Here is a 19,771-nt window from a genome sequence, read left to right as displayed (position 1 = left end):
GATCTTCCCTCCACAGTTTCCAAGCTCAGTGTCCCAACCCCGGAGAGCATGCTTCTATCTCCTCCCAAAAATCCACAAAACGGGACCGTCCCGGTAAACCCATCGTGTCAGCTTGTTCCTGTCCCACCTTTCTTCCTATCATGACTCCATTCCCCACCAGATGGTCTGATGGTTCTCCGTTTCTTCTTCGAACAGGGGCCTGATCAATCCCCACCCACCACCACTCTCCTCCATCTGGCTGAAAATGTCCTCTCACTGAACAATTTCTCCTTCAACATGTCTCACTTCCACCAAACCAAAGGCATGGCTGTGGGTACCTGCATGGGTCCTAGTTTTGCCTGTCTCTTGAGGGTTTTGTGGAATATTCTTTGTTCCAGTCCTACTCCGCCCCCATCCTCTCTTGTTGGTAAATAAATGACTGTTTTGGTGCCACTTCATGTTCCCATCTGGACCTGGAAAAATCTATTAATTTTGCTCCCAATTTCCACCCCTCTATCATTTTCACAAGGTGCATCTCCCTTGCCTTCTTTTACCTTTCTATCTCAATTTATGGGGATAGACTATCCACTAGTATCCACAAGGACTCCAAAATTCCCCTTGTCCTCACTTTTCACCCCACCAGCCTCCGCATTCAAAGAATCATCCTCTGCCAGTTCTGCCAACTCCAACATGATACCACCACCAAGCACCTCATCCACTCACTCCTCCTGTCAGCATTTCACAGGAATCGTTCACTCCGGGATACCCTCGTCCACTCCTCCATCACCCTCAACACCGCACCCTCTTCCCACGGCACATTCCCATGCAATCGGAGAAGGTGTACACCTGCCCCTTTGCCTCATCCCTGCTCACCATCCCAGGGCCTAAACACTTTTTTCAAGTGAGGCAATGCTTTCCCTACACTATCTCTGCAGGTTTATTTCCCTTGTCTGCCTTGCTGTAGATTTTCCACAGATATAATCAAACTAGAAAAATATAACTGTTCCCATTCATTTGGGACTGGAAAGTCCACATGTTCCTAATTTGTTTTTAAGGACAAATCTGAGTGTAATTAGGCGTGTTGCCCATCTATTCTTGAACCAAGTTACCATTGTCCAGTAGTGTACAGCAGGTGACAAAATATTCAAGTGAAACTTAAAGGGGCACAGACATAGATGGCGTGGTGGTACAGTGGTTAGCATTGCTGCCTCACAGCGCCAGGGACCCAGGTTCAATTCCAACCTTGGGTGACTGTCTCTGTGGAGTTCGCACTTTCTTCTCGTGTCTGAGTGGGTTTCCTCCGTGATGCACAATCAATTGTACAAAGACTAAGGTTGGATACAACTGTGGCTTTATTGCAGTAAGATGTGTGGCCTCCCACAGCAGCTGGCGAAATGGCTGCCGAATAGAGGGCATGCATATTTATACTCCTCCTACTGGGCGGAGCCAGCAGGCAGGGGCTACTGGCGAACCTGTAGTACAGGTCCTACCTTACATCACCTAATACAGGTGTAACAGTGGCTTACCACACTCTGGGTGCTCTGGTTTCCTTTCACAGTCCAAAGATGTGCAGGTTAGGTGGATTGGCCACGTTAAATTGCCTCTTAGTGTCCAAAGATGTGCATCTTAGGTGGGATTACGGGGATACGGTGGGGAAACCTACCTAGGTAGGGTCCTCTTTCAGAGGGTCGGCGCAGACACAAGTGGCCGAATAGCCTCCTTCTACACTGTAAGAATTCAATGTTCAAATCAGAAGACATCAGAAATTCCATTTCCCGTACCAGCCTCCCCGAACAGGCGCCGGAATGTGGCGACTAGGGGCTTTTCACAGTAACTTTATTGAAGCCTACTCGTGACAATAAGCGATTTTCATTTTCATTTTCAATATCTTGTGGTCTCAATTGTGGTGAACATTAACAGGTTCAGAGCTACTAGTGAGAGCCACAATGACCCCACAACTTCCGAGGAGTCCACTTGCCCTCAAATCAACAAGTTGCAGTGTGCCGGAGTGGGCAGAGGGGGAGCTGATGTTGATGGTTCCGCAGGGACATCATGAAAGCTTGGGCTGATTCACCTGTACTTACCCCAATAAGTATGAGGGATGCTGATGCACATATAAACACTGGTATAGTGGAAGCTCCATCCAATGTCCTGAAGGTCTGTCTTCAGCACAAGTACTTTTTTAAAGATTGTCAATTTTCTATTTGACCTGGAAAGCCTTGGGTGACACTTGCTGCTCTTTCTTTCCCTGCAGCAAGACTGTAACAATGGTATATGCTGTCCTACCTGAAGAAGTTTTAACAATGCAGACAGCTCCGGCGGAAATTATTTTACTTGTGTGTAACACTGGTTTTCAAAGTTCTCACTCAAGTGTGAGCATTCATGTCTTCTTCACATGATGGCATCATGGCTATGGCTCCACCGGCATTCCTATTCACTCACCCCTCGGCCTCTTCAGTTAACTCACTGCAGCTGGAACGGCAGTCCCCACCGCAGACAAAGGAAAAGACAGGGGTGGAATTCTCTGATAACGGGGCTATGTCCCTACGCTCGCGAGAAAATTTCCTAGAGAAAGTCCAGAGTGATTTGTACCCGTTTTAGGCCATGCACCTTCGGCCGCGGGTTCACGCATGCGCACGGCGGCCGCCTGTGGCGGCGGCGGCCCCGCGCAACATGGCGGACCCACACAGCGGGCCAGCCCCAACAATATATGCCCCCCCCCAGATTGCGTGCGCCCGCTGATTGGTGGCCCCTGATCGAAACCCTGGCCGTCCTGGATGTCTTCCTCCTGGAGACGGATCTCCCCGCCCCCACCATGATGGCCGCAGACCACTCCGAGCTCCCGCCGGGTGGAACCATGAGGGAACCACTTTGGAGGGAACTCGGCCAGCTGCTAGCTGAGAATCGCCGCGGGTTCTATTTCAATGGCCCCCAACCTGCGCCGCTGCGTGTGCGACTGGCGGCGATTCACTGATCCGTGGAGAATCACGGGAAGGCGTCTGACCCGATCGCGGATCTGCCGTTCCATCCTCTGCCCACGCGCCGAGCACGATTTTGGCATGGAGGCTCAGAGAATCCCGCCCAGTGTATCTGGTTTTCATTGCAGCCCAGATGGAACAGGCCGTCCCATCTACTTCCCCTTCGGTAGTTCCTTGGGATCGGGGATGATCCAATGCAGACCCTGTGCATGTGGGGCAGGTGATGGTTGAAGGTCAGGTATATGGGCTGTTTGGAGGCTTATACGCTTCCCTTGACACTTCGACTTTGCTCTGCACGTTCCTGACGAAAGTCTCTCGTTGTGCTTGCTGCCTTTCCAAATGAACCCTCTCCATTTTGATCGGTCAGAAGCCAGGGACTCCCATGAGTCAGCATGACGGTCAGCTCCACCTAGTGGTCAAGTCAAAAACTTGCAAAATTCATTCCTGCTTCAGTGATGTTTAAATGGTTGTGAATCCCAACCAGAAAAAATCCACCTTACTTTGTCCAGCAGGAACCACCAGGATCCAAGGTTTGGATTGAAGACCATTTTAGCCCTTTCCCAGATAAATTAAATTAAATTAGATTAAATTAAAATCGGGGCTTTTTGTTTTACTGTAAGCAGTTGCCTGCAGACATATTTGCCAGTAGGTAATGGAATTGAAAATCAATGATAAAGGAGGAGAATGGGGCTTTGAAGCACACCATTTTTGTTTTTGATGTTCCATGTAGTTGGTTAGGTTGCATATTAATGATTTATAATATGATTACAGAGCCATTTGATGTTTAATAATCCTGCATGAAATCTTTTATCTAATTAAAAATAAATATGTCGCTTATGAAGTCTGAGTCAATTATTTGAAGCAGGGAGAAGGAATGAGACAGAAGATGAACATACTTGGAAAGCATACAATTGGCAATAAAGGGAAACATTCCATACATTGTAGTATAATTTACCCGGCAACTGCATCTATCTTGCATCTTTATTGTGGTTAAATGTCTCCAAATTCAGCACTGGAGCGTAATAAAACATAATTTGATTCTGAATGATATACAGAAAAAAAATCTCGATCAAAGAGGTAGCTGTTAAGTAGTGTCTTGAAGAAGAAGGGAGACATGGAGAGGCAGAGAGATTTGGGAAGGAATTTAGTGATTAAGGCCTCTACCATGAAGATACAGCTTCACAGTAGGTGAAAGAAATCAGTGATGCACAGACGCCAGATTTGGGGGAGCACTGAGATCTGAGAAGGTTGTAGAGCTGGAGGAGCTTATAGAGATAGGGAGGGACAACCGCTTGGCCTTCAAAGTACTCCTAAGATTTGCATTTATGGCAGGTCTCTCCAAGCTCATGCTTTGGACTTCCATGCTCCCTGCAGTAGCCCTCCTACATGAAGTGGTCTGAGCCCCCAGTGAATTATGAGGCTGCTACTGCAGTATTATCCATTTTCAGAGCTGGTTGATTTGGCATGTGAGTTGTTACACATGCTCTTTAGTGGATTCTGACTTCCATGTCCATCATCCTGCTGGGTATAAAGATCAATCCATACCTTTTTGTGAGGGCTGCTGAGCATTTGCATTGGGTACCTTAATCCAGTCTTTTTTATTCAGCCCACTCTCCCCAGTTCTGCTTACCAAAAGTGGTGCCCACTTGTCACTCTAATTCTGTGGCCTTCCCAAGTTGGGCTGTTTACCCATTTAACGTTTGGGAACAGGTTGAATTTGTTTCCTCCGCAAGGATGCTTATGTCTTGCTTTACCAGATAAAACTATGCGAGGGTGAGCAGCAGCTTCTGAGGGAAACGTCAGAGGGAACCAGTGACTAGTTTGTCTGATTAATCTTTTGCCCCCGTAATCAGGTCAGATAACCGTTTGCTTATCAGACCCAGGCCCTACTCAGCTTACCAACTGGATTGGAAAGAATTCAATAGTTTTACATTCTTATTTTTATGTTCACCATTGCATTATTTTTCTTCCCACATGGAGCATGGCCTTCAGACTGCATCTCAGGAATACCAGGAAGGGAAAAGTAAAGCTATCCTCTGATATTCCCACCCTCAGGGGAAGTTTTTCAACTCTGTCTAATTCAAAAGCACCCCAGAAAGATATAAGTGAGCAGCAGCAACCATCAGAGCCGACTCACTTTGTTTTCTTTTGATGTCCCTTTTGGATAAAATCCTTTCTTTAAAGCATCACAATGGTCTGTTATTCAAATGACTAGAAGGTAATGATCAGGCTCCTAAACTCAAATAATGTAACCTGATTATTTACTATGTGGAAACCATTAGTGTTGCAGAAGGATCTATTTTAATTCAAGCTTGTTGGCAGATATTCAACGGCCCTGTGGCACACACTGACACATTTTTACTTTGGGATCTCACTTGCTGCCAGCTTTCCTGATGTTTTCCACTTGCCACTTGCTTGCTTGGAAATTCAACTGGGCCCAGCATATAAATGTTGTGGCAGGTCAGTTGCTGAGATTTTTGCAGAGAGGGGCTCACCTCTTGACTCCCAAAAGCCTTTGTACAAGATAAGATTGTGATGGAATACTCTTGGGAGGGTGCATTGGGAGGGCGGCACGTAGCACAGTGGGTGGCCCTGTTGCTTCACAGTGCCAGGGATCTGGGTTTGATTCCCGTCTTGGGTCACTGTCGATGCGGAGTCTGCACGTTCTCCCCATGTCAGTGTGGGTTTCCTCCGGGCACTCCGGTTTCCTCCCACAAGCCCAAATTTGACATTCTGAATTCTCCCTCTGTGTACCCGAACAGGCGCCTGAGTGTGGCGACTATGGGATTTTCGCAGTAACTTCATTACAGTGTTAATGTAAGCCTGCTTGTGGCAATAATAAAGATTATTATTAATATTTGTACCAACTTCAAAATATTCTGTATCATCTAGGACACTATATAAGACACCGTTTGCAAGCCTGAATATGCTCCATGGATATATGATAATATGTGCCACAGTAAGTTGGCAAGACTTCTTTGGAAACTCCCTCCAAAACATGTGATCTCCGCCAGCACCAGGGCATCAGGTGCAAGGGACTATCACCACCTCCAGATTGAATCAATCCCTTTGGGTACACTGTTGATCAGAATTATTCCCACTGCCATTGGCCTATTCTGAAAACCTAGGTGTAAATTTGTGTTCAAAATATTAAGCCCATATTTGTTGACTTACTCTAAATTACTGTTTCAACCCTTACTCATTGTTAGTCAAAGAAGCCTTGAAAATGGAAGACATTTTAAAGCAATGAGCAATCACTTCTTTCTCTGTTTCCAAGTTTAAGAATGGTACAACTCTGTTCTGAATGGAGGTTCCGCTTCTTGTTACCCTTTTATTGTTTGTTTATCTACATAGTACATACAGCACCAAAACAGGACATTCAGCCCAATTGATCTATGCTTCACATGACCCATCTCCCACCTCTCTTCAGCTAACTCGATCAGCAAGATCTTCTCTTCATTTCTCCCTGTTGTGTTTATCCAGCATCCTTTTAAGTACATCTACTGTCTGCTATTTGCCTCAACTACTCACTGTGGTAGTGAGTTCCTCTTTGTAACCATTTTGTGGGTAAAGACACTTTTCCTGAGTTCTTTGTTAGCTTTTAACAGCTATCTTATATTGATAGACTCCAGTGGAAACATTTCTCTGTTCGCAATATAAAACCCTTCCATAATGATTAAGACTTCCATCAGGCCAACCTCCATCAGGTCCCCCCCCCCCCCCCCCCCCCCCCACCCCCCAACCACCCACTCCTCCTTGTTCTTAGAGAAAAGCGTCCCATTCAGTCTTTCCTGACAGGGTGACATGGTGGCGCAGTGATTAGCACTGCTCATCACAGCGCCAGGGATCAGGATTCAATTCCAGCCTTGGGTGACTGCCTGTGTGGAATTTATGATGTGGCGATGCCGGCGTTGGACTGGGGTGAGCACAGTAAGAAATCTTACAACACCAGGTTAAAGTCCAACAGGTTTGATTCAAACACGAGCTTTCGGAGCGCAGCTCCTTCCTCAGGTGAATCACCTGAGGAAGGAGCTGCGCTCCGAAAGCTCGTGTTTGAATCAAACCTGTTGGACTTTAACCTGGTGTTGTAAGACTTCTTACTGTGTGGAATTTGTATATTCTCCCCATGCCTCTGTGGGTTTCCTCCCACAGTATAAAGATGTGCAGATTAGGTGAATTGGCCATGCTAAATTGCCCCTAAGTGTCCAAAGGTGTGCAGGTTAGGTGGGGTTACAGGGATAGGGTGGGGAATTGGGCCTAGGTAAGGTGCTCTTTCAGAGGGTCGGGGTAGACTCAATGGGCTGAATGGCCTAATTTTGCATTGTACGGATTCCATGGATATTTACCTTCAGTTCTGATATCATCTTTGTAGATCTTTCTTTCACTTCCTCCTCCTGTAACTTGGTGTATTTTGATAACATGGAGAATGTTGCAAACCATATTATGTATAACTTAACCAAGGTTCTATATGAGTTCAACATAACTTCTTTGTTTTTCAGATCTATCCCAACAGGGAATGAATCCCAGTACAGTTTTTGTGGTCTTAATTGCTCAATAGAGCTAATATGCTGCCAGGAAGCTCACCATACAAACCATGAATAACACATGGAATGCACACTCAGGTTCAGGGGTCATTTAAGAAAACATTTGCTGTGATTTGACTCTTGTAGACTCCTTCTGGATTGAAAATTGAAACAGGCTAAATACTTCACATTAGATGAAACGTGAAAGGGAGTAGTGTTTCAGCCCATTGTGGCTGCTCTGGCTCTTTAGGAGCACTATCCAATCAATCCCATCCCCTTGCACTTTCGCCATGATCCCCAGAGAGATTGTTAAAAGGTTTTTGTTGCTGATTCAAGGCATTTTGCTGAAAGTATAAATCTTTATTTGTTAATTTTCCCCTTTTTACTTCACATTAACCACAGCTGAGAGTGAATGAGCAGGTAACCTGTCCTACATTAGGCTCCTGTGAACTCAGACTCGGTGAGTGATTGGGGTGGTGATGGGTAGCTACTATTTTGTTAATGAGTGGAGGCGTACCAGTGATCATTTTTTCTTTCACTGTGGGAAGAGTCTGACTTCCCAATTGATGCAATACTTTCCAGTAGTGGTGTGCTAAAGCCCTAAAGCTCTCTGCATCTTTTTCTCCTCTTTCGGCCAAGCATTTTGTCTTCAGACCTAATATGGCTCAGCATCAAAGTTTGTTTGACAACGCTCCTGTGAAATGCCTTGGGGAGTTTACCATGTTAAAGGCACTATAAAAACGCGTGTTTGTTGTTTTTGTTGCTTGAGATCTATGATTCAATATTGTGGCTGATTGTAAGTGCAAATTTTAATCATTTTGTGTTATGCTGCTTCAGATAACACAGGCTGCTACTTGATGCAGTCTTAACTAAAGGATGCTCCGGACTCTGAAATGAGTTCAACGTGTTTATTGAACTATTAACACAGTTCTCAAATGAGTTCGACTCTCTGCTAATCTAACTGCAGTAACTCAGTCTAACTGTATCAGCTTGCTCTAATCCATGTGCTCGGGTGTGATGCTGCTGATCAACCCTGTCTAACTCTCTAGATGCCTGTCTGTGGAAAGAGGCAGGGTATGAGTGCCTCATCCCTTTTATAGTGTTTATGTCATGCCCCCTTGTGGTGATGCCACCTCTGAGTGTCCTGACTGCCCATTGGTTGTGTCCTATTCTGAGTGTTCATTGGTTGCATGTTTGCATATCATGACAGATTCCACCACTAAGTGGCAATACACATCAAAGCCTGTACCTGCCCTGTTACTAAATGTATGAATGCAACAAGTACTGACATTTTAATGAACTAAACTTTACACCATTCTCACATTCAGTGAGAAATATCATTTGATATTTCTCCAGACACCTCCATTTACTGCCAAATCCCTGAAAAGAAAAAGGTGGATTAGTTGAGGGAGTACATTGGAAGCAAGGCCTTTGCAAGCTAAGACTTTTTTACAGGCTTAGTTTATGTTGGAATTCTGATGAAAATGGGCCCCAGCGTAAATTATTTTCAGTTCTAGGCATTGAAGAAGTGCTGCAATAGCATGCACACGCATATTTTGGAATTAGGATGGGAAGATGACACCCAGCCTAAATTCCAGGACTTCTGCCTATTCAACCTTGCTAATTTATGCCGCAGTTTAAAGAGGGCATTTTCTAGAAGCACTTCATCAAGGCAGAGGTTTTTTTTTAAAGGGACACTTTCTCATCGGAAGGTTCTTTGTAAACCTTTGGTCACATCTTCGGATTCACTGCAGATGTTATAAAGATTTATTTTACTCCTGTAGTCACCGAGCTTTAGAAAGTATTTGATTTCAACAACCTGAATCCCAAGAAGAGCAACAGCAGGCTGTGGGGGAAGAAAGAGGAACGACTCAGAGATTGCACGTTGGCCATCAGAGTTTTGCAGATCTGCTGCAGCCAGATCTGCAACCAGGATCACAGTGCACATGGCTCATCCTGGCTACAAGGCGCCCAACCTTTACTCTGCAGCACTGCTTCCAAACTATTTTCCAACATGTCCCCATTTTAATGCTTGAAAATTAATGTAACCCTAGGTACCAACAAGAACAAAGCAACAATAAAGCAGTATAGTAACATTAATTCAAATTTGCGAATTATAGAACAACTTCTAAATAAATAGGAAAACAAGTGTTTGTAAAATACTTAATAAAAATATTATATTATGTACTCCTGTAGCTTTTTCCTTGGTGTCAGAGGATCCAGTAAAGCCCCTGGGTGGGATCCTCCACCGGCGAGATTCTCCATTTTGCCGGCACCCGAAGGTTTCCTGATGGCGTGGGGCTGCCCCACAATGGGAAACCCCATTGACCGGCCGGCGTAACAGAGAATCCCGCCGATGGGTCGGGGCAGAAAAGTGGCGTCGGGCGGAGAATCCAGCCCCCTATTCTTTTTAAAAATAAATTTTGAGTGTCCAATTCATTTTTTCCAATTAAGGGGCAATTTAGCGTGGCCAATCCACCTACCCTGCACATATTTGGATTGTGGGGGCGAAACCCATGCAAACACAGGGAGAATGTGCAAACTCCACACGGACAGTGACCCAGAGCCGGGATCGAATCTGGGACCTTGGCTCCGTGAGGCAGCAGTGCTAACCATTGCACCAACGTGCTGCCCTGGTAAAGCCCCTATTCCAACACCCCCCAACCCCACCGCCTACACACAAACTGGAATCTGCTGCTCACCCTGTGTCACTCAAGATGCAGGTCATGCCGGTTAGTGGCAACCAGTGGGACGGCAAGGCAGCTCTGACAGCTCAAGGCTGAGCCAGTGTGCACTTGATTCACCTATCCAATCCTCCTGTTGTGCTGAGTAAGAATTCCATATTTCACTGACAGATTTTTATTTAACTGTATCTTTTCAGGAAAAGTTCACTCCTCCACACTCTACTGGAGTAAGCTGATGTTAGGGGGAGATTGTAATTGGTACGGTCTGGATTATGTAATAATTAGGAAGGTTTGTCATTGTCGGCTGTCCCTCTGTTTGAGGATAATGTCTCCTCAGTGTGGCGTATTTTCTGGCGTGTGTTTTCATATGGCTGAACAGGCTGATCGCGACCTGCACATCTTTGGGCAGATGGAGCAGTGTGTCTCATGAGCAAGTGAGATCCAGAATTCAGGATTTTCTTCTTTTTCTGCTGCCACTTTGCCTCATCATTAAGACGCGGATACTCAAAGCACAATTCAACTTGATGGACAGGTTGTTGCCATTTTGAATGATTGGTAGCAAGCTCCTCCCAGCCATTCACGTCAATGCTGTCGTATCTCGTGGAGAGCTTCAGAGTATCTTTGAAATATTCTCTTTGTCCTCACCTGAATTGTTAGCCATTTGCATTGAGAAAACAAGGTATGGCAGGTGAGTTGCTTTTCAGCCACCTGGACACGTCTAGTCTATAGAAGTTAGTTTTGCAAAGTTTTGCCTGAATGGTTGTGGAGTGAGCTTCAAGAAGCATTTGTTTGTCAATCCTCCCATTGAATCCAGAGGATGCGGCAGAAGCATTACTTTTTAAAAATAAATTTAAAGTTTCTAATTTTTTTTTCCAATTAAGGGGCAATTTAGCGTGGCCAATCCACCTACCCTGCACATCTTTGGGTTGTGGGATATGAGACCCATGCAGACACAGGGAGAATGTGCCAACTTCACACAGACAGTGACTCGGGGCTGGGATTTGATCCCGGGTCCTCAGCACCTTAGGCAGCAGTGCTAACGCTACGTCACCATGCAGGAGCATTACTGATGGAATATTCTAGCAGCTTTATGTAACTGATACATAGTCCAGGTCTCACCGAAATACAGGAGTGAGTTGATGACAACTGTTCTGTACACTAGGACTGTTGGTGACATGGGCGTGTCTTTATTGTCACAGTCGGTGTAATAGTTTGCACCGTCAGAATGGTTGGTCCCAATTTAAATGATGAAAAAGGACCCCAGCCTAACAGTTCTAGGCATTGACGAAGTACTGCAATGACATGCACATGCATAATTTGGAATTAGTATGGGATGATGTCCCAATTTTAAAAAATTACAGTAGCAAGCATTTATGAATATAAAAATAAAGACGGTCTATTAACACACACTTGCCCTGGAGATTTAAATGTGATAACGCACACACTGCCGTGTGCACAAATACTGGATATAGATAGAGAAAAAAAGGAATATGATTTTAGTCATAATTATTTTTGTCTATTTTGAAGCAGGCCTGTAGTTTCTTAGATGAATAAATTCTTTGGCTGGAATGGAGGTTTTGTAAAACAAAGGATCTCACAAGCAGCTGTGAGACTCCTTCACTCAGGCCATTATTTATACTGGTATTGCCCACAGACTCTATTATCTAACAATTCAAATACCAACGAAGTTGGATGCTATGCTGTAGCCAACTGAAAACAGTTTTTGGTGTTCATTCTTAAAACAAAATAGAGTTTTAAAATGTATAATATGTTTATGCCTGTACAGGGCATGATGTATGTCTCTGGCCATCAGTTTACTTTTGGCACAGTGGTGACTGAGGTTAAAGATTGTCCATCCCGGCAGGATTGAATACTGACACAGAGGGCAATGGATCTTTGAAAAGATCGGTTTGTTCATCTATTTTCTTGTCTGTGTGCACCAGGTTCCAAATGGGTGAATGAAAAGAAACACCTGAGTTAGCGAGCCCCCTGCAGGTGACATTTGTAAATGGCCTTGACAAGAAGAAAATAATTCTTGCCGACCAAGCTGCCAGTCCCAAGATCAGATCCAGTAGAAAATTTCAGTGGGAGAAGGACCTCATTGCACCGTGAAGAGAATAGAGACACAAGCAGGGAAAGAGCAGGGCCAGATGCTGCCTGCCAGTCCTGAAGGAGGGGGAGCTTGTGGCCCCATTCATTGTTTCTACCACCCAATGCAATTGCGGTCTGCAGTTTGGGAACTGCTGCTCTACAGGTACATTCCAAGGAACTACAGTGGACTTCTGCCAGATCAGCCAATTTGTCGTGCAACTTCAAACTGTAGGATAATAATGAATAGTGCTTCCCAAATTTGAAACTTTGCGTGAGAAATTTGATTGGATTGAAAGGGCCGCACGTTCTCATTGCATGCCCAACCATGTGATGGAGGGGCACAACCCAACCATGTGATAGAGGGGCACAACCAACCATGTGATAGAGGGACACAACCAAACCATGTGAGGGAGGGGTACAGCACAACCATGTGAGGTAGGGGCACATTTCAACCATGTGAGGGAGGGGCGTATTCTAACCATGTGAGGGTGGGGCACATTCCAACCAGGCATTTGTGCCTTAATCGATTGGTTGGTAAGTTACAAGTGCTGCTCAAGTTGTTGAGTGGCGGGCATCAGGAAATAGGGCATCAGTCAGGTCATTTAAAGGCAGCCTGGACCTTTTTAAAGGGGATGTCCATTTGGGAGGCTGTGTACCGAATTAAAGTTGCACAGGCAAAAAGGCAGGCAGAGGGACTACAAGAGACTCAGGAAGCCCCCAAACCAACATCCCAACATTTTGGATGCTGCACTATAGGTGTTGGTTGAGGGAACCAGGGTAAGGAAATTGCTCTTCCCTTTAGATGGTGGAAAGTTTCTATAGCACACTTCCCAGCACCAGTGAGCAGATCAATGCACCCAGGATTTGGTGCAAGACATTGAATGACCTAGCCTGAAATGCTAAGTTAAGCCTCTCCACTCACATCTTTCTTACTTTGACCTTAGCCTGCAGTACATATAGCCTCAGCACTCACAAGCGTACACTTGCCTGCTTCTCTTCACTCACTTCCAGTCACACCAGCACCTTCCTCTTACTCCCTCATAGCTGTGCCATCTTTCACTCAATGACAACATTATTCTATCCTGGCAGTGAGATCGTCACAATCTTTCACCAGCCTGTACATTAACCCACTTCACTTCTTCTGGAAGGATAAGCAGGAGGGAGCAGGCAGAGACAAAAGAAGGGCTACCATCCAGCTATATCCTCTTCCCATTGGAAGATTTCTTTGGCCAAGGGCTCATGAGGAGTGTTGCAGCTGGAGTAAATGCTCTACAAGGTGTTTGGCTGCTGCATGGAGCTCACACTGACCTGTCTCTGCTGCTGGCCTTTGCACCTGTTTTCTTTCCCTGCCCAAAGGAGTAGAGAAAAAAGAGGACAGCCTTCTAAAGCACACACCATCATTCAACCTTAGTTTTACAGGTACCAAATCAGAAACAAGCGCCCACACCCATGTACTATTAAGAGGGGCTACTAGTGGGGTCTGCACTGGAAGATTCATTGAACACAAATACAGGCAGAAGGACAGGTTAATCCAGGAATCAGTTCATCAATGGATAAGTCCACAACATAGTCCTTTTTCAGAGGGCCCATGATGTAAAAAAATGCCTGTGGCTATGCACAATAAAATATTCAGCATACTGGACTGCCTATTAGTGAGTCAGCGCATGATGTCCGAGCCATGGAGGAGTCAAACTTGAATAATACCAGCCTCCCCAGACAGGCGCCGTAATGTGGCGACCAGGGGCTTTTCACAGTAACTTCATTGAAGCCTACTCGTGACAATAAGCGATTTTCATTTCATTTCATTTTTTCAAGAGGCTATAGATATGTAGCCATCAACCATGGGACATGGGGCCACACTGTGAATATTGCAGATATAGCCACATTGATGGTGCCTCAGGATGCAAGCTCAGACTGCTGCCAACTTATCTCTGAGTTCTAGCATCCCTTCTATTGACCGAGACTCTTACTCCAGTCAATTGATAAACACAACTTTAATTTTGAATCAAATCACTTCTTTATTGAACTCAATATAAATTACCACTGCTTATCACTACTACAAGAGAGGCTATATCGTACATTGCATCAAAAACACGTAAATGATTTGACCTTCCTTTCCACCACTACAAGTTCACAAGCATGGGTTAAACTGTTAATACTTATCTAACTTCTAATAATGGACATGTGGAATATGTCATTACCCCATCACACTTGGCCAGACATAAGTGGGGATTGGACTCTGTCTTCAAGTTGGAGACTTGAGGCTTCTTCTTTCTGCGATATTGTTCCTCAAGGATCCACTGATCCAATCTCTTTGTCTCTCCTTCTTATACAGATCTTGTTGGCACTGATCCCATGCTTCTAGTCATGTGCTCACAGGGCAGCACTAATCAATCAATGTATTTTCTGGTCACGAATGTCAGAGAGTCATGACTCATTCAGGGGTCATATTTCTTCTGAGGAATATAACACATAGAGGTCTGTGTTTAATCCCTGTCTGTCCAAGGCACACTAAGCCATTGTCCCATCAGCTCCTGTGCTCACTCCCTGGCTGCACATCCTGTTCTTCACTGCAGACCCTTGCTGTTTATGTTGCTTATGATACAGAGTTAGCCTATTTAACCATCAGGCTTTGCTGGTTTCTTCACTTTGCTGGTACCTTTAAGAATACCCATCAGGCTATAGTGTCTCTTTTAACCTGGCCATATTTCCCAGTGGCTTGGGGCCAGGGCTACACCTTTGATGTTCAAAGCATGAGCAGAACATGGATAGAGATTTTCAAAGGGCCATATTCTTTTCTTACACAGGCAAGTGAGAGTACTGAGGCAGAGCTCCATGATAGTGGTTACAGTAGTGCAGAAGATAAGTATATCATTGTCCCTCGGGATGGCATGCCTGCCCCTCTGACTGCCTCAACTAGTGACTATGTTGGTGCCTGACAGCCAGTTGAATTGGGGAGTCCCAGCTATCACTGACTTGCTGTGGACTGCAGCCAAACCCTGATTCCCTTTCAGCTGATTTCCTTATTTCCACTTACTTTATTTTCGCCATGGATGCTGAATGGACATTTATGTTTAAGTCAAGCAGCACAGAGAAGGAGGAATTCAAGAAGTTGCAACATAGTATATGGTGCTGCTAGCTTTAGACAGCAAGACCCAGACTTCTCGGCACTCGAGACATTGAGTAGGACTTGGTTCAATTGATTGGCTGGTGGCCAATGTATTGGCCAAAAGGCAGTATTCTGCATGGTAACAGGTGATGATTGGGTCCTACCTGAGTAGAATGATTTTCAGAGACTCAAGGGGCTCAGTTAAAATCATGTACACATGGGAAGGACCTGTTCTTCTTCTTCTCTCTCCAGAAAGGCTATGAGTTGCTGTATTTCTGAAGGTGAAGAGACCTGAATGAGTCTACAGTTAAAACCATTACAGGCTACAAACAGAGACCTGTGGATTAGGAATTAGATACTAGTTAACCAGTTGTATTTGCTGCATATTTCATTATAGTTCTTGTTATTGATTAAAAAAATAATTGTTTTTAAAGTTACAAACCTGGTGACTGTAATTATTGGACAGCCACGGGGTTTTTTTTCTAAGAATTAGCATTTTAGCATGACCAATCCACTTAATCTGCACATTTTTGGACTGTGGGAGGAAACTGGAGCACCCAGAGGAAACCCACGCAGACACGGGGGAAAGCGCAAACTCCACACAGACAGTCATCCAAGGACAGAATTGAACCTAGGTCCCTGGTACTGTGAGGCAGCAGTGCTTATCACTGTGCCACCCTACAGATTTTGGGGCAACCAGAAAGGCTGCAGATCTCAGCAATTTAACACTTTCACTCTTGTGGATCTGTCGTTTGTTCATCCCAATGGTGCAAAGTGTACCAGTAAACTAAGTAACAGAGATGGTGGTGGAAGTGATTGCTCAGAATTACTGTTGAGATGAGAAGAATGCACAGTACGTCACACTCTCTCTCACTCAGTCACTGCACACATTCCAAGCACCAGCTCTCTTGCACTCAGTTCCCTCCCACAGCTGTCACTCACACTCTCTCTTAGTAACTCACTCACTGTCTTACTCACACAGCTGTCTCCCTCTCTCTGACACACATCTGTCTGTCACACACAGTCGCAGCACACTCACACAGCTCTCTCCCAGCCTCACAACTCTCTCACAAACACCCTCTCACAGTGCCCTCTTTCTCACACGCAACCACCCTCTCACAGCTCCCTTTCCTCACACACAAACTCACACACAGCACCCTCTTTCTCACACACACTCTCACAGCGCCCTCTTTCTCACATACAAACACCCTCTCACAGCGCCCTCTTTCTCACACACAAACACCCTCTCACAGCTCCCTCTTTCTTACACACAAACTCACTTAGAGCTCTCTCTCACACACAAATACCCACTCACAGAGCCCTCTCTCACACACATTCACTCACAGATCTCATGCACAAACACCCACTCATAGCTTCATCTCACTCTCACACACACTCACAGCTCTCTCACACGCACACTCACAGCTCCCTCTCACACACACAACTCACTCTCACACACAGCTCACTCTCACACACAGCTCTCTCACACGCACACTCACAGCTCACTCTCACACACTCACAGCTCTCTCACACTCACAGCTCCCTCTCATACACAACTCACTCTCACACACACAGCTCACTCTCACACACACAGCTCACTCACACACACACAGCTCACTCACACACACACAGCTCACTCTCACACACACAGCTCTCTCACACACACTCACAGCTCTCACACACACTCACAGCTCTCTCTCACACACACTCACAGCTCTCACACACACACACAGCTCACTCTCACACACACAGCTCTCTCACACACACTCACAGCTCTCACACACACTCACAGCTCACTCTCACACACACTCACAGCTCTCTCTCACACACTCAGAGCTCACTTTCACACACACTCACAGCTCACTCTCATATTCTCTCTCTCTCACATCTGCTCTCTCTCGCTCACTCACATTCTCGATCTTCTCACTCACATTCTCTCTTACTTACTCTCACATCCTCTCCTTCACATTCTCTCTCTCACTCACTCACATTCCCTTTCTCACTCACTCATTCACATTCTCTCACTCTCACATTCTCTGTCACTCGCACACTCTCACTCGCACATCCTCTCTCACTCGCACATCCTCTCTCCCTCTCACACCCTCTCTCCCTCTCACACCCTCTCTCCCTCTCGCACCCTCTCACACCCTCTCTCCCTCTCACACCCTCTCTCCCTCTCGCACCCTCTCACACCCTCTCTCCCTCTCACATCCTATCTCCCTCACATTCTCTTCTTCACACACGCTCTCACATTCCCTCACTCACTTTCAAACTCCCTCACATTCCATCACTCACTCTCAAACTCCCTCACTCACATTCTCTTCCTCTCACATTCCCTCTCTCACTCTCTTACTCTCATATTCCCTCATTCTATCTTACTCACACATTCCCTCAGCCACTCTCTTACTCTCACATTCCCTCACTCACTCTCACATTCCATCACTCACTCTCAAACTCATTCTCTTACTCTCGCATTCCCTCACTCACTCTCTTACTCTCATATTCCCTCATTCACTCTCTTACTCACACATTCCCTCAGCCACTCTCTTACTCTCACATTCCCTCACTCACTCTCTTACTCTCACATTCCCTCACTCACTCTCTTATTCTCACATTCCCTCACTCACCCTCTTACTCTCACATTCCCTCACTCACTCTCAAACTACTTCATTCACGTTCTCTTAGTCTCACATTCCCTCACTCACTTTCTTCCTCTCACATTCCCTCACTCACTCTCAAACTGCCTCACTCACATTCTCTTCCTCTCACATTCCCTCACTCATTCTCACGCTCTCTTCCTCGCACATTCCCTCACTCACTCTCAAACCCCCTCACTCACTCTCTTACTCTCACATTCCCTCACTCACTCTCAAACTCCCTCACTCACATTCTCTTACTCTTACATTCCCTCACTCACTCTCTTACTCTCATTCCCTCACTCACTCTTACTCTCACATTCCCTCACTCACTCTTACTCTCACATTCCCTCACAAACTCCCTCACTCACTTACTCTCACATTCCCTCACTCTCAAACTGCCTCACTCACATTCTCTTACTCTCACACTCAAACGCCTTCACTCACACTCTTTTATTCTCGAATTTCTTCGCTCACTCTCAAGCTCCCTCACTCACATTCTCTTACTCTCACATTCTCACTCATTCTCACGCTATCTTCCTCTCACATTCCCTCACTCACTCTCAAAAACTCCCTCACTCACTCAAACTCCCTCACTCACTCTCTTACTCTCACATTCCCTCACTCAGTCTCTTACTCTCACATTCCCTCACTCAGTCTCTTACTCTCACATTCCCTCGCTCACTCTCAAACTCCTTCACTCACTCCCTTACTCTTACATTCCCTCACTCTCTCTCAAACTGCCTCACACACATTCCCTCACTCATTCTCACGCTCTCTTCCTCTCACATTCCCTCACTCACTCTCAAACTCCCTCACTCACTCTTTTACTCTTACATTCCCTCACTCACACTCTCTTACTCTCACATTCCCTCACTCACTCTCAAGCTCCCACACTCACTCTTACTCTAACGTTCCCTCACTCACTCTCAAACTCCCTCACTCTTACTCTTACTCTCACATTCCCTCACTCACTCTCTCTTAGTCTCACATTCCCTCACTCACTCTAAAACTCCCTCACTCACACTCTCTTAGTCTCACATTCTCTCACTCACTCTCTTACTTCCTCACCCACACTCTTACTCTCACATTCCCTCACTCACTCTCAAGCTCCCTCACTCACTCTCTTAATCTAACGTTCCCTCACTCACTCTCAAACTCCCTCACTCTTACTCTCACATTCCCTCGCTCACTCTCAAACTGCCTCACTCACACTCTTAGTCTCACATTCCCTCACTCACTCTCAAAACTCCCTCACTCACACTCTCTTACTCTCACATTCCCTCACTCACTCAAACTCCCTCAGTCACTCTCTTACTCTTACATTCCCTCACTCACTCTCTTACTCTTACATTCCCTCACTCACTCTCACACTCTCACATTCCCTCACTCACTCTCAAACTGCCTCACTCACATTCTCCTACTCACATTCCCTCACTCATTCTCACGCTCCCTTCCTCTCACATTCCCTCACTCACTCTCAAACCCCCTCACTCACTCTTAAACCCCCTCACTCACTCTTAAACCCCCTCACTCACACTCTCTTAGTCTCACATTCCCTCACTCACTCTCAAACTCCCTCACCCACACTGTCATACTCTCACATTCCCTCACTCACTCTCAAACTCCCTCACTCACTCTCTTACTGTCATATTCCCTCACTCACTCTCAAACTCCCTCACTCACACTCACACTCTCACTCTCACATTCTCACTTCCACTCACTGACTCATTCATTCACAAACTCCAGCTGTGGGCGTAGCCGCCCCGCT

The sequence above is a fragment of the Scyliorhinus canicula genome, chromosome 13 (genome assembly GCF_902713615.1).
Source record: "Scyliorhinus canicula chromosome 13, sScyCan1.1, whole genome shotgun sequence".
NCBI lineage: Eukaryota > Metazoa > Chordata > Chondrichthyes > Carcharhiniformes > Scyliorhinidae > Scyliorhinus > Scyliorhinus canicula.
This window is presented reverse-complemented; position numbering follows the sequence as displayed.